Source organism: Pteropus medius, unplaced genomic scaffold, assembly GCF_902729225.1.
Source record: "Pteropus medius unplaced genomic scaffold, Ma_sr-lr_union100, whole genome shotgun sequence".
Classification (NCBI taxonomy): Eukaryota; Metazoa; Chordata; class Mammalia; order Chiroptera; family Pteropodidae; genus Pteropus; species Pteropus medius.
Window position 1 is genome coordinate 4913969 of NW_024349505.1, and position 15841 is coordinate 4929809.

At 38.9% G+C, this 15841-nt stretch overlaps 1 protein-coding gene across 1 annotated transcript in view; it reads left to right on the forward strand.

Moving 5' to 3' along the window:
- The window catches only part of MAML2 (mastermind like transcriptional coactivator 2), a 324105-nt gene that overhangs the window by 232701 nt on the left and 75563 nt on the right, over positions 1-15841 (forward strand). The gene's annotated exons all lie outside the window — the stretch shown is intronic.

A 15841-nucleotide genomic window follows, 5' to 3' on the forward strand; every position in this document is an offset into this window, starting at 1 on the left:
CACATGCACACACAACCCGGGCAGCTCTATGGATACTAATTAGAGAACTCTGGCTGAATATTTACATTTTATGCAATGAATCTGAACAATAAAGTGACATCTTATTCTACAAGCAATAAATTGAGCATAATAAAGGGAAGCCAATGACTACTTTCCTTTGCATCCTGCAAAATCAAGTTTCAAGGTCCCCCAGGATGAAAGAATGAGGGTGGTTGACCTGTTTCCCTTTCTTTGGACTGCTAATTCCCTCCACCATGAATCACTGGCATTTTCCACAGTTTACTTTTCACAGGAGCTTAAGTTCAGCTCCACCTTTAGGAAACATGATCTTAATAAACAGGGAGCTTTTTTGGCCCTACTTCTTAGTCCACAGGTCTGTGTGGGTGAGCACATGAGGGTGTGGCCTCCCATTCTGGTCTTTGGCTTACATTTCTACTCCGTCTCTGTGTCTTTGTCTCATTCCTCTCCACATTGGCCATACCCTTTTCTCTTTTACTCTTTCCCTAAGGACCAAGTTTGAACTTGCCTCTTCCCTGACCTCCTTGAGACCTGTTCTATGGCAGGCCTTGAAAGGGGTGTTGAGGACATTTAGCCATTGGAATTCTCATTGGCAACAGGGGTGAAGAGATATTTCCTGGTGAATGATCTCTATTGGGGAATGCCATGAGGCCAATGAGATGGCAGGTATATCTCTATGTCCCACAAGTTCTGGCACAGATGAATGAATTCTAAATGGACATACTGAAGGACAAAACATCCAGGATAGGTTCTGACCATTGCCCCTTCTCACTTCAAGTGCTTGCTAACTGGCCTGCCTCCTTCCAGGCTTGCCAACCTGCAACCAGAGTGAGCATTCCAAAATAGAAATTTGGTCATGTCCGTCACCTGCCTAAGCCCCTTAAATGATCTTCATTTTCTCGGGAAAAGATCCATCTCCTTATATGGCTTATAAAACCTTGTGTGACCTGGCTCCTGCAAGGACTCATGATTAATTGGTCTCTATTTCCAGCTTTCTTCTTCTCCTCATTCCCACCCATTCACTTGCATTTCTCCTTCAAACTCATACACACTCTGCACTCTAGCTCCCTCCATAAAAAGTATCCTCCAATTCCTGAAAAGTACCATGCTTTCTCTCACCCACAGGTCTTCAAATATGCTGTTCATTCAGTTTGGAACATTATTCTGCTCTACTCTGCCTGATTAACCTAACCTTAAGTTTTTTCAGTGCCAGCTAAGACATTTCCTCTAATAGGTTTTCCTGGCTTCCCAAACTCCATTTATATTCTCTAGCAGCTCCCTCTACTTTCTCTTCTAGCAGGTACCACCCCTCATATATCTTTGTTCTTATGTGTCTTCCTCAACTAGACTGCAAGCTATTTGAAGGCAGGGATTGTGTCTTTCTTCTCATTGTATTCCAAACCCTAACAAATCTACTATGTGGTAGACACCCAAAACGTATTTGTTGGACAAATGAATTATACCTTTGACCCATCATCCTTTCTTCTGTTCTGAGGATTTGAGGATGATATCACCCTCTCTTCTTCAGAGGTAGGAACAGGAGCTAGCACTTCCACCTTCCTTCATACCAGGTATGCACTTAACTCATCATTTGCCCATGGACCTGCACCAACAGCTCTAATATCAGAACTGGTAACCAGAGAATTCACTCTCAGCTGCTCCATGGATTGAACCTGTGGAAGGAGATTCTGCAGAGGTACTTAAAAAGGTTTTTTTAATTTTTCAATTAAAGTTGACATTCAATATTATAATAGTTTCAGATGTACGGCATAGTGGTTAGACATTTATATAACTTACGAGGCGATCCCCCAATAAGTCTAGTAGCCCCCTGACACCATACATAATTATTATAATGTTATTGACTATATTCCCTATGATATATACCTTACATCCGCATGACTATTTTGTAACTATCAATGTACATCTTAATTTCTTCCCCTTTTTCACCCATCCCCCCAACCACCCTTCCATTTGGCAACCACTAGAACATTCTTTGTATCTATGAGTTTGTTTCTATTTTGTTTATTCACTTATTTTGTTTTTCATATTCCACATATGAGTGAAATCATATGGTATTTGTCTTTCTCTGTCTGACTTATTTCACTTAGCATAATACACTGTAGGTCCATCCATGCTGGCACAAATGGTAAGATTTTATTCTTTTCTAAGGCTAATATTCCATTGTATATATGCACCAGCTCTTCTTTATCCATTTGTCTGTTGACGGACATTTAGGTCGTTCCGTATCTTGACTATTGTAAATAATGCTGCAATAAGTATAAGGACACATATATCTGTTCATATTAGTTGGATTAGTTTGGATTTCTTTGGATAAAAACCCAGAAGTGGGATTGATGGATCATATGGTAGTTCTATTTTTAATTTTTTGAGGAACCTCTATACTGTTTTTCATAGTGGCTGCACCAAATTATAGTCCCAAAAACAGTGCATGAAGGTTCCCTTTTCTCCACATCCTCGCCAACACTTGTTTGTTGATGATATCTCATTGTGGTTTTAATTTGCATTTCTCTGATGATTAGTGATGTTGAGCATGTTTTCACATGTCCGTTGGCCATCTGTATGTCCACTCTTTGGAGAAGTGTCTATTCAGGTCCTCTTCCCACTTTTTAATTGGATTGTCTGTTTGTTTGTATAAGTTCTATATATTTTGAGTATTAATTCCTTACCAGATGTATCGTTGACAAATATCTTCACCCATTTAGTAGGTTGTCTTTTCATTTTGTTGGTTTCCTTCACTGCACAAAAATTTTTTAGTTTGATGTAGTCCCATTTTTTTTCTTGTTTCCTGTGCTCGAGGAGACATCTAAAATATAGTGCTAAGAGCGATGTCAAAGAATTTACTGCCTATGTTTCTCCTAGAAGTTTTCTGGTTTCAGGTCTTACATTTAAGTCTTTAATTCATTTTGAGTTTATTCTTGTATATCTTCTGTGCAAATGTTCTAGTTTCATTTTTTGCATAAATCTGTTCAGTTTTCCCAACACTATTTATTGAAGAGACTGCCTTTACCTCATTGTATATTCTTGTGCAGAGGCACTTTTAATGGAGGCTGAACTCAGCTGCATCATAGGGAATAGTATGGGTAAGAGTCAACTAAGAAAATTTTATCAGCAATATTTTAAGTGATTCTCTCTTTCAGAAAACATGTGTGGACCATCAATAATTTACCAATAGTGACCAAGACACAACCCCTGTCCATCTGATAGAAATAAGTGATTATAATGTAGTATTACATGGTTTCTGATATAAGATGCTGTAAGGTATTCTAAGAACACAGAGATGAAGCACCTATTATAGCCTTGGGAACCAGAAAAGGCTTCTTAGATGAGGTATCATCTAAGTGTCTACCTCAAGAAAGAAAAGGAGTTAGTGAGATGAAAGAGATAATGCTTTCTAGACACAGATTGAGTTCTTTTGGAAGAGTCCCTGTAGTTCAGTAGGGTTGGATGATAGAATGCAAGGTCAAGAGAAGAAAGAGATAAGACTAGAGAGGTAAGCTGGGGCCAGATCATAAAGAACCTTACAATCTATAGTCAGGAGTTTAGATAATTGTCCTGAGGGCAAAAGAAAGTCATGGGGAAATTATATGGTTTGTTTTTAAGCAGAGGCATAACTGATGCCTATCACAAGGTAGCTGCTTACATCAAACATGTTGAATGTTAAAGATTCAGATTTGCTCTCCAGAAATATCACTGCAGTTACACTATAGAAAACATACAGGGGCAAGGGGCGGTGGGGGGGAAGGGAGCAGGGCAGGGTGGCAGGCCAGGGGCAAGGAGACCTTCACAATATCTATATGCTAAGAGCATCTTAGAGATTTTGAATGTACAGCTGCCATGGGACCAGGCAGCTCCTCCCTTCTACCGAACTCTGAATGCCTCTTTTTAAACTAATGCCTCTGTTCACCAGTACTCTCTCCCATTCTCTCCCTTGCTCCTCACATTTTGCTTCTCTAAGGCCAATACTATACTTCAGCTCTTGCTCCAGAAGACTTGTCCCATCAGGTACTATCTCTTATATCTTTCCTCTCTACTTTCTATCTTTAAACATGCTCAAGTCTCCAGCATCCTTCTACCCTCCTACCTCTTTGAATCCATTTTCCCAGTTACCAGGCTTAGAACCTCTGCAGTCTGTGTAATTCCTCTCTCTCCCTTAGGCCCACCTTCCCACATGCTACTCTAATGCCACTGGTGACCATCCACACCTCTTCTTCTTCTCCATCTCCACTGCTGCTGCCCCACGTGCTCACATTATCACAATATGCCCTTCAATCTCCTTCTTTCCAACTCCCTTGTCCCTCCCAGTAATGGAATGGACAGACAGTGTGTCTAAGCAATTCTGACTTCCTCCACATCCCTTAGGGCTGAGGCCAGTGGTGACGATTCTAGTTACTTCTGTTGCTTTGCCAGGCCTTCACTCTGGAATTTCAACTTAACCCAGATCCAGTCACTCCGTAAGGTTCCTCTTCACAGGACCAGCTCTCTTCCCTATGACTATCTTTTGTCCAGTCAGTATCTTTTCTCCACTGTCTACCTGCTTAGACAGTTCTGAGGTGTCTTGGAACCCTAGCCTCTGGACTCTTACATCCCCTGCCTTAACTGCCCATGTTGCTATAATCACCCCTCCTCAAGCTGTGAAACAAGTAAAGTTCATTTCTTCCTTATCTAGTGCATACAACATAGTGCAAACACATCCAGTTCAGTTCTTGTATTATATTATAATTTTGCTTAGGCATTTATTTGGTCCACAGAACTGTGAATTCCTAGAGAGCTGAGACCGTGGAATTTGTCTTTCCCTCTCTGAACTCACAAAGCATTTTGTATCTCTCATTGCATTCATGGCTTTCTACCTTGAATGGTAGTCAAGTCTATACTTTAACCCTTCCACTAAACTGTAAGCTCCTTGAGACCAGAATCTGTGTATAATTCACCTTTGCACCTCTAAGGGCTAACAGAGCACCTGAGAGGAAGTCTCAACATATGGACACAGAAACAGAAGGAGAAGAGGGGAGAGCAAAACAAGGAATGGAAAGCTGTTATGGGGTGTGTGTGTGTGTGTGTGTGTTTGTGTATCTGTCTGTCTGTCTGTCTGTCTGTGTTATAGGCTGTATGGTTTTAAGGTCAAAGGAAAAGAAAACTATGAATAATTTTTATATCAATCTGAATATAAAAGGTATATTATTGAGAATTTATATGTTGTTTATTTCCAAAAATGTCATAAGCATCTTACTGACCATATAGCCTTGGCCAAGTTACTTAAATTCCCTGAAACTAAGCTATATAATCTGTAAAATGAGAATGATACCTATTTTGCAAAATTATTGAAAAAATTCCATGAAATAACCCATGAGACATACAAAAAGTACAAAGCCTGCACCTCGTAGGTAATTAGCACGTGTCAGTTTGTTTCTCTTTGCAAAGTAAGGATCATCAGAACTAATTCCATTAAAACAATCCAAATTAAATGTTAGTAGACACGTGTAATGAGTGAATTCCAAAACTGAGCTCTCGTTTAACTCCAAGTTTCTAGGCAACTAAGGAAAAAGAAATTATGTGGGGATATAGGGTTTTGTTTTGTTTTTTTTTTAATATAAAAGAAAGCATGCAAGTTCATCAGTGGAGGCAAACTTTTTCCTGGAAATGAATTCAAAGGTACCTTTATCATTGAGGGAATTAGGTAATATGACAGACATCTTCCACTGGAAATTTTGCAAAGACATTATGACACTGTTTATTTTAATGTTTCTGTTATTAAGCTGCATTATAAAATCTGAAGCCAAAATACTAGATTTGAAGTCAGTGAATATTTTTCCCGGAGAAGCTAAGTTAATGTGGTATAAGTATAATGTATTCTGAAGCTCTGTTTCAATGTTTCTCTTACTGCTTTAGCAAGAATACTTCTTTCATCCCATCCTCTTTTCAGGGTTTCCCATAGGTTCCTTAGAGAGAGTTTTCAAACAGGGTTCTGGCTTATCCCAAGAATGGAGTTTAGAGACTATATAGGAATGCATAATTAAAATTCCCACTGACTGCCTCACTCAAATATCAATTGTCTCGAATGAGTTTCTGGCAACCCATGCATTGTATAAAGTAGATTAGATCTGTGGAATGTCTACCTCAGAATCAGATTTCGGGGAGAGCTTTTTAAAAATCCTTTTAAGCTATAATCTTATCCATCCATATAGAACGAAACTACAAACTTCAGATATGACCCCTCAGCTCTCCAGACAAGGCTCATTAAAAATCATCATAAAAAAAATCCAGCAATCAGTATAGTTATTTATCATTCAACAAATATTTAAGCACCTCCTGTATACAGAAAACCATGCTAGCTGCTATAAGAAATGTAATTAATGAGATATGCTGTGTAGTAAGAGCAGCATGAATATACATGAGAAATACAACATGTGGATTCTGGGCCCAGACTTGTTGCTGAGTAATTTACTTTTAGTCATCAGACCTTGTTTACTTCCTTTATTAAAACTGTATTCTATAATTCTGAATTTTGAGATTCTAAAATACAATTACTATCCTTGTTTAAAAATTTATTTTAAAATTTTTTATTAAGACATGCAATTTATATAAAAAGACAAATATTGCAAAAATGCAAAAGTTATTCATTGGTACCCTATTCCCTCACTTTTCTTCCTCTTTAGAGGAAACCACTTTCATCATTTTGAGTTGCTTCTTCTGGTATTTACCTTCATATTTCTAAATTCATCCATACCTGATACCTCTGAATTTACTAATTTTAAGCAACATCTATTATTTATTATAATGTGTGAAGATTTTAGTTTTATTTCCAACCTTTTCTCTCTCACTCTCTTAGCCACAATATGGTCATGTCAAAAATTTGCTAAAGTCCATATCAATGTTTTCAGAATTATGAAGAGAGAAATGTTTGCTACTAAAACAATAAGTGTACTATAATGATAATTCCTCTCCAGGATGAAAGAGTCTAATTTTTTTTTTCATTTGTAAAGTTTTTTGAATCTCTAGCTAAGTTTTTTCATACCGTCCAACAGCTCTGTAAAACATCTCTCAATACATCTTCCACACTGTAATTCCTGTCAAATAAACTATTTGCTCTGTCTCTTTTCTTGGCTACATCTCCCCAAGAGCCTACTGTCTCAGCAACAATCTTGACGGGTGTATTCTAGGCCTGCTGATACAGCTATCATCCTAGGATTTTCTGCCACCATCCTGAGAATCCCTTCATTTCTTTCCTTCATGAGATTTCCTGCTTCTGGATCTCTTGTGTTTCTCTATTATTCTTTTTATTTACTCTCTCATTTTGGTGGACTATGTCCGCTGTAGCTTCTTAACAAAGGATATATGAAAGATTAAGTCTTCAAACCTTCAGAGAAATCATAACCTATCTGGGGCAATGACAAAAAACGACAAAACATCAAGAAAGAAAATTGTCGAACATAGATTAAGGTCTAGCAAGCATACTTGGTGCTGCAGAAAGGAACTCTCATTTACTGAGCATCTGCTACGTGCTAAGTGCTTTCTCCATGACATTTCTAAGAAATAGGAATAATTTTCTTTTTTCTTCACGAAGAAGTTGAGGACACGGTGGCTTAATAATTTGCCTAAGTCACACAGCTATCAGGTGGCAGAACTAAAACTCAGATCATGTTTGTCTGCTTCTAGCCATGCTCCACACACTACATCTCTTAGCCAAAAAGCATAAATGCATAATCCTTGCCCTCAAGGAGTTTATTCAAACATGTCTTTAATCGAATGTCAAACAATTGCTATTTTTTGGCCCAATATGCTGCCCTATTAAGGGTGGGTGGGTGGGTGTGTGTGTGTGTGTGTGTGTGTGATTAGACTGATTAATGCAACAGCTATTTTCATAGTCCCATGTACATCAAGTTTTATTATGACATTTTTCTGTGAAATTCTGGAACAGAGCTATTTCCAAAGGAGATTTCAATTCTTTATCCCCCTTTATTTATTAGGGATTAGGCAGTTACAGTCTGATCTGGTTACAACTGAAAATATGTTAGTGGTTTTGCCCTTCTCCCTGGTGGATTTTGGTTTCTATGGCAGTCAGTTCGTTTTCTGACATTTATCACATTTAGCTCCTGCCTAAGGGACATCCAGGATTATTGGCAGGGAATTAACTGAGTAAAAGGAATGATACATACTGCTGGCAGTGTACTATACCAGCAGGTTACTCCGAGCTTGTACTCCCTAGAAATCTGTACTGACACTCCTCTCAGAAACAAAACAGAATAGAAAGTACAAAGAGTAGAAACACAGGAAAGGATTAAAATTGAATGGAAGAAGATAGAATCATTGTTTGTTTTATAGATAAGTTACTGACTAATGTGTAAGCAAACAAATGCCATCGATGTATTTCCTTCGTTCTGGCACAGCTGAAGCCTGCTGACAGCTTTTCTCACTTAGAGGTCTTCACACTTCAGACACAGCTCTCATTAAGAAAGGCGGACAGAATGGCACAGTAAGCTGCTGAGGCCAGAGCAAGGGGACAATCTTTTCTGCATACTCCTAGTTCTGTTCTCTAGCAGTGTCCTGGTTGCTGTTCCAGTATCTTTGCTCTCAGAAGCAGAAACATGAGCCCTTTCATATAGTTAGAAAGCAGGTAACTGTTCTCTCAACAGTCTCCATTTTTGAGTATTGAGTTCCAAAAGTTCATTTTTTATTGGTTGTTTGGCACTCTGGTGAGGTTTTTTTTTTTTTCCATAGGAACAATTTAAACAAAGTTTATTAAGTCCTCAGGCTAACCTATACAAAGTCTATTTGACTTTGAGCTATTAGAGAACTAACCATGATTTCTCGAACATTACATTAAAAGAAAAAAAAAGATTTGTTCAACATACATTGATCGAGCCAAGTGTTGCGGTAGAATCGAGAATATAACCTGGTCAGTGAAACAGAGCATTACAGTACAAGAGAGAAATGTGAGTCCCGGGTGTGCACAGAGCACTTTGTTATGGAAACCACAGAGAAGGGCCTTCCACTTCAGCCTGGCTCCAGGTTCTGAACGAGGGGACTTGGAGCATTTTCGGCTGAACTTTCATGGCAGAGGGAAGCAGGCCTTCAGACCAAGGGAGGAAGAATAATGATGCTAGCCAGAACATCACCAGAGCTCATTCATAGACACTTATAGCTTGGGTACTACCTGAATACCTATGAGTGTCTATGCCTATCTACACCAGTTATGCAGACTGAATTTTATTTATTTATTTATCATAAAACACTTTTAAACCATCAGCTTGATTTCCATGGTCTATAAAAATAACATGGGGCAGTAAAGGACCTGCCACCAAGGCAGCTGGGCCCAGTGACCTCATCAGACTGTGCTCTGGACTCCACACCAGCCGTGGGAGGGAGGACTCGGTAGATGAGGCTGTATTTTGTAAGTGTGAATACAGTCCACAGAACTATTTACTTCTGAAAAAGCAGTGCTCTTTTAGCCATGATGATTCCTAAAATAAGGTTTTGACCCACTCGTATGATGAAATTGAAATTGTCTCCATACTCAAAACAGAGAGAAAGCCAGAGGGTCAGAAAGATGGGGTAAAAAGTAGGAAAGAGAAATCTCAAGGGACAAATGAAAGGAAATTTGGGCCAAAAGTGCATTTCTGACCATCTCTTCCGCTGTGTAAAGATACTTTATAAGGCAATTTAAACTCTGACAAATTGCCTCTTTCTGTTTGCAAATGCAGACGAAGCCAACTGTTCTCACAAATTTCTCCATTTGTTTTTTCTCCTCATGTTTCATTCACTTATTTTGGGGGGAAGGGTAGTAGCTATTGTAAAATTCTTTTGCATTTCTCTGAACACTTGAAATGGGGTCAAATCTAAATGGATATGAATTCAGCATGGATCCCAAGGCCCAAAGGTCAGGCTCTACTTGGACAAGTTTGATATATAAAGCACTGCCAACATTCATTTTTATAGAGCAGCAAGAGGCTGAGCCGTGGGTTGATGGAGATTTCTGTAGATCTCATTTTTTTCACATTCAGAAGCAAGAAGTTTCTAATCACCTGTGGGTCTGCATGAGTTGGGGAGTATTGGAGACCCCCTCCTTGGTCCACATTGGGTGCACACTCTCTCTGGGGAACCCAGAGGCCAAAGTGTGAGAACCTCGCCAGGCTCTTCCTTGGGTGAGTGAGGGCAGCTCTGACTTTCATGGGAATGGGATTCTCTGCCAAAGTCAGATGCTGAGGCTTCCCTTGGGGACCACAGCCCACCCTGAATGGAGGAAGTTGCTGTGAGAAGTTAAGCAGGCAGCTCTGAAGGGCTGTGCTTGCATGTTCGTGTGTGTGTGTGTGTGTGTGTGTGCGCGTGTGTGTGTGTGTGCATCTCAGTGAAAAAGGAGCAGCCCTCCATCTTGCTTGTATTATGGCACATGTGAAATATAAAATTTCATAGTGAGAAAACAGTGAATGGAGTAAGAGCTGAGCTGGTTTATCTCTCCAAGGCTGGCATTGCTTTTCACTCCTGAATGTCTGAAAGACTCAGCTCAGATGGGATTTCAAGTGACTATGAGGGTCACACCTCTCAGCAATAGAGTCAGAATAACTTTCAGTTGCAATTCTTTTAAAATTAAGAGTTTGTTCCACCTCCTCATTACCCTGAGGAAGGAAAGAGGTGTATTTAGACATGGAGCCCACAAAGCAGGGCTGACCAAGGTTCACTTTGGCATTCAAGTTTAGGGAAAGGTGAGAATACTGCATAGCAAAGCCAGATAGTCCAGACATATTAGCCTATGATCAACATGAATCGTGCTATCTGAACACCAGTTAGTAAGAGTAGAAACATTTTTCGTATTGACCATTGCAGCAGATGACAATTAAACAGTACGTTCCCACCACAAACCCCATCAGCTTTTCCAGTAACCTGAAAAGACAAAGAAAGAGAACTTGGGGAAACTCCTACTCATTAGTCAGGTTTCCCCTTTAACATCACTTCCTTTAGGAAGCTGGTCAGACAGATCCACCCCCACCCAACTTCCCCTAGCTCAGCTCTTCTTGCTCTTTAGGTTATGCCTTCCAGAATTATCTGTCGTCTTCACTAGACTATCTTCACCTCTTAATCTCCAGCAGCCAGCATGTTCCCCCGCACTTTGTAGGCATTAAATATGCGCTTAATGACTGATGGAGTATGGATGGGCCTGTGTTAGGTCTTGGTAGCATCCTTGCCCCATCTGGAAAGGAAGGAGACAGATAATAACAACACATCATAAATTCGCCAAACTATAATACCTGTAAGAACTTTGTTCTAAAGGAGAACGAAGGGAAGGTCAACATTTGAGCACTCTAGTGATGCAACAACTACTTCCCTGATATTAGCTACTTCCCTGATTTATTAACTTTACTAATAAGAGTTAATGACTTGAATCCTATTCTCTTCCATTTTAAGTTTGCTGCCAGCATAGCACAATATCAATAATAATAGGCAATGGATTTCGTTTGGGGGGGAATATTATATTAGGAAGAAAACATAAAATATTATCTATATCTTTTCTGAGAAATCTATCAGCTTTGTGATATCTAACGTTGAACTTCTAAACTTAAGGACCGAAAGCTAATACATAATTAGCTTTGTAGTAAAGCTTTATGGAGTAAAATAAAGAGTCACGTTCAAGTTTTCGTTTACATTTCTTCATTGCCTACTCCTTTCGTCTCTGTCGTTTAATTCATTTTTGTCAGAGGAACAATCAAAAGCAATATATGTTATGCCCACTCCTTGGCCTTCTGTACTCCGTGTAGCATTATTTATTGAGAACCCTTGGTGTGCTTGGCATAACGGACAACAGAAAGGAAGTGAAAGCTCTTCCCTAAGGGTTTGCTGATTCAATTAGAGAGAGCCATTTACAAAGATAACTTGAAATCTCAGACACAGAAATCTAACTTTTATCCCAGTGTCAAAATGACTTGAAATCTTTTTCGTATAGGGATGCTTGTCAGAACTCCTTTCATTCTTCTCACAGCACACAGTGGGCCGCTCCGTGCCTGATGCAGATAAAAAGATAGAACCCAAATGCAGTTGCAAAGGTGAATGAGTACAGATATCCTTGAAACCATCATCATCATCTGCACTACAAGTAGACTAACCCTGAATTTTTCCTCCACATTGACCTCTCCAAGGATAGAGTCTATTGAAGAGGTGACTCTTTGAGAACCATTTGCTTTGATTTTTGTTTTGGGTTTTTTTTTTTTTTGAGACAAATTACAATATTTGAATGTTAGCTACAACTCTCATGTGACCACAAAGACTGCACGTGAGAGCTGTATAAACAGAACACAGTATTACAATAGTTTCTGGGTAAGTCTTTGAATTTGTAGGTACAGCATGTACTTTCCTTCGCACACATCTATACTTTAAGAATATGAGCTTATCCAAGGCCACATGGCTTTGATGCCATTGACTAGCTGAATGGCTGCCCACAAGCCAGGTAACCACTTCCCCAAATCTCAATGAAATAGATAATGAGATCAGATATGTGGTCCTCAGACTTTCATCCATCAAGATCATATTTATAATAGGAGTACTGCCATAGATTTGTTATATTTTACTTTCCCGTGTAAAGACACTAAAACTTAAAATAGCTACCACCTACTATGACCATCATTTCATATAAGAAAATATATTTTAGCATTAAAAATAGCAAAAAATATATAACTGCAGAGTAAGTGATCATTCTTTAAAGGGAACAATTTTAGCTATTTGATAAACTCACTGCATGAACCTTATTTATTTGTTTTTATTTTCTGGTCCCATTAGCAAATGAAAACTTCCTTGGGAATGAGTCTGCATCCATTGAACACCATTAGACTAGGTGATTCGCATGGCTCCTTTAAACTGTACCATTTTAAGAACGATATTGCAGCTTACAAATCAGTAAGTAAATAAAACACCAGTTGCGATTTATCACCTTCTACTTCGTTCTAGTAGAGGTGTTGATGTTTTCCAGCACCCAGCCAGCTAGAATGTGGAAGGCGCTGCCAACCACATCATACTACTTCCACCCAAGGTAGTAGATCGGCTTGGCTCCATTAAATTGTCATTGTTTTCAGCTGCAGTGACTCTTCAAATTAGGAGTGAATCTAGCAACACGGAAATCAAATAAAAAGAAATGGAGAAGATGTCAAAGGGACAGGAGAATATAAATGCAAAATGAAAGCTTTTTACAAGGCTAAATTGATGATTTTGTCTAAAACACATAAGTAAAAGATTTACAGCACAAAGAATGTAATACAATTCACTTAAATTATTCAGCATTATTACAGTATTAATGTTGCAGCCCAAGTTTCATCCTATAAATTAAATACAGAGTCTGTTCCCTAAGATTGTACTTGGTTTCCATAATAGTTTTTTGAAGTCCTCACAGATTGGAAATAGAAACATGGAAATTTATGATTATCAATATTTTGAGCCAAATCCTAAGAAAAGTGGTTTGCACTGAGGTCTAAAGTACTTAATCAAAATGAAGCCACCAAGAGACGAGTTTAGTCTTGGAGGCACATGAGAGAAGGTAACAAATGGAATTTATCATGTCGGGAGGCTGGTGGATTTACCTTCTGTACTTTGGCAGTACAAGGCAAGAGGCTGGCTTTGGTGTTTATTGCTTTACGCGCACATTTACCTTGATGTGAGATCAGATCCCTGGTTCCATTCAGGGTTCATTTTGTAGTAAATCTGTTTTAAGAATGAGGTAGGTCTTTTAAAAAATGGCCCTTTCCTTGAGAGAGATCTCTTTCAAGTTGAAGAGACTTGATCCCCATCCTTTTCATCCTTATTTGATACCACCCTGGCTGAGAAGGCAAAAATAGCTTAATTCATTTTTTTGTAGATACTCAAATTTAGGTTCAGTATTTCAGAGATAGTATTAGTCTTGGAAGTGGTTCCAATAAAATCATTACCCCCTTTTTACATATGTTAGTGAAACTCAGTGGCTCCTCCAAGTTCATTTACTCATTAGAACTTTGATTAGTGATCTGATTTCCAGATCAATGCTGGACCCCTGTGATCTATTGCATCTCCCCATGAATCTCTAGATTTGAGGATTAGCAAGTATACACATAATTCTACTTAAGATGCATGCAAAGATCCATCTGCCTGTATGCCCTCAAGATATACCTTGAAGCAAGGTTTTTAACTACACAGAAGTGTGGCCTTACCTTTAACAAGATCTTAATTCAGCAGATGGGGTAGGTAAGATTACTGCAGATTGGAAATGGCAAATGCCAGTGAGGAATCAGAGGAATTCTGTAGCTACTTGAAATTTTAATTTTTTAACAATTATGTCAAGATTAATTAAGTATATCTCTGTGTCCCACCAAATCTTACCTCTACCTAATTTGGTTTTCTTTATTTTTTAATGCAATATACATTATGAGGGTTTGTGCTGTATTTGGTTTAACAACCAAGATAAACCAAATTGCTGATGCAATTAGAAAAAGCTGCCTTGGGGGACGATTTTTCTGTGGCTGTGACTAGTCTGATCGACTGCCCGCGAAGACAACCAATCTTCAAAATGGCCAGTGGTGATATGTCATCTTGACCTCTTTTAATCTATCTCTGTATATTAGGCACAAGCAGAATAGACTGGGATGGAAAAAGAAAATGGGGCCTTTGGGGTAATACCAGTGGGAGAAATGAGATTTGGTGACTGGGAAATTAAAAGAATGGAATAATATCCCAAATATCCATGTCTTTTCAGCCCATCAGTACAAATGAGGTCACATAAGATCAAAACTGAAATCTCAAAACCTACAACCTTCCCACCTCACCTTCTCAGAACCTGAGAATACCAATCTCGTACAACATTACTCCTACACTCAGGTATACAGGAGTCCAAAAGAAGTGTTATATATGCTCTTTTGAATCCAAAGTAGTAACTGCTCAATATTAGCTCCTGCCACTCCAAGGTACCATTTGGACCTCACTGGCCTCCACTACCTGGAGCTGCACATCTCCCCTGGCTGTGGATCCCAAAGCAATTCCAAGTTTAGTGTGGCATCTCTTTCCCTTCCCACGTGCTTTTTCCTTCCCAGACCACACACAGCCAGGATAGCTAGTTCAAGACACTCTGAGGTGCCAACTGTCATGCTGGCAAAATCACTCCCCTCTTATTCTCTGGTCCTATTGCTGAATCACTTCATTTGTACCATACTCTAAAAATCTTCAAAAAGAAATTTTTCCTCAGGAAACTCTAGTCCCTTTTGACAAGCTGGTTTCTTCTGCCATTCTGCATATATGTCTGAATAAGTGAACATCAATTAGGGATATAGTTCAAGCATCTACTTACCTTCTCCACCCAAGGAACTTTCATGTAAAGACCTACAAAGAGAGCTCATCTATTTCCTCCTGGCAGACGTGTTCAAGTCTCAGCTGCACAAGAGATGCTGAAGTAACAACAAATTAATCACTGAAGACAGACGTGAACAATAAAGTCAAAGACTATTGTAGTCAGTGCCCTGGAGGCTTAAGTGAGATTTATTTGTTGTTGGCACTGAACATACAGCTGTGTAGTTTCCTATGGTTACAAAATGAATTTGAAAATCTAAATTAATCAAGAACCACTGATATAAGTAATATGATTTCTCTGTCATTTATAGTGTACTTATATCTTCTAAAGTTATATTGTTATTTATCTGGAATTTTATTTGCTTGTTTCCATTAAAAAATAGAAATAGTCACTTTAGGTTAAAAAAGATAAAAGGAAAAGAAAAGAGAGACGGAGGGGGAAAGAAAAAGAGAAAGAGGAGAAGAGAAGAAGGAAGGGAGGGAAAGAAAAAAGAAAGAGAAGGAGGGAGGGGGA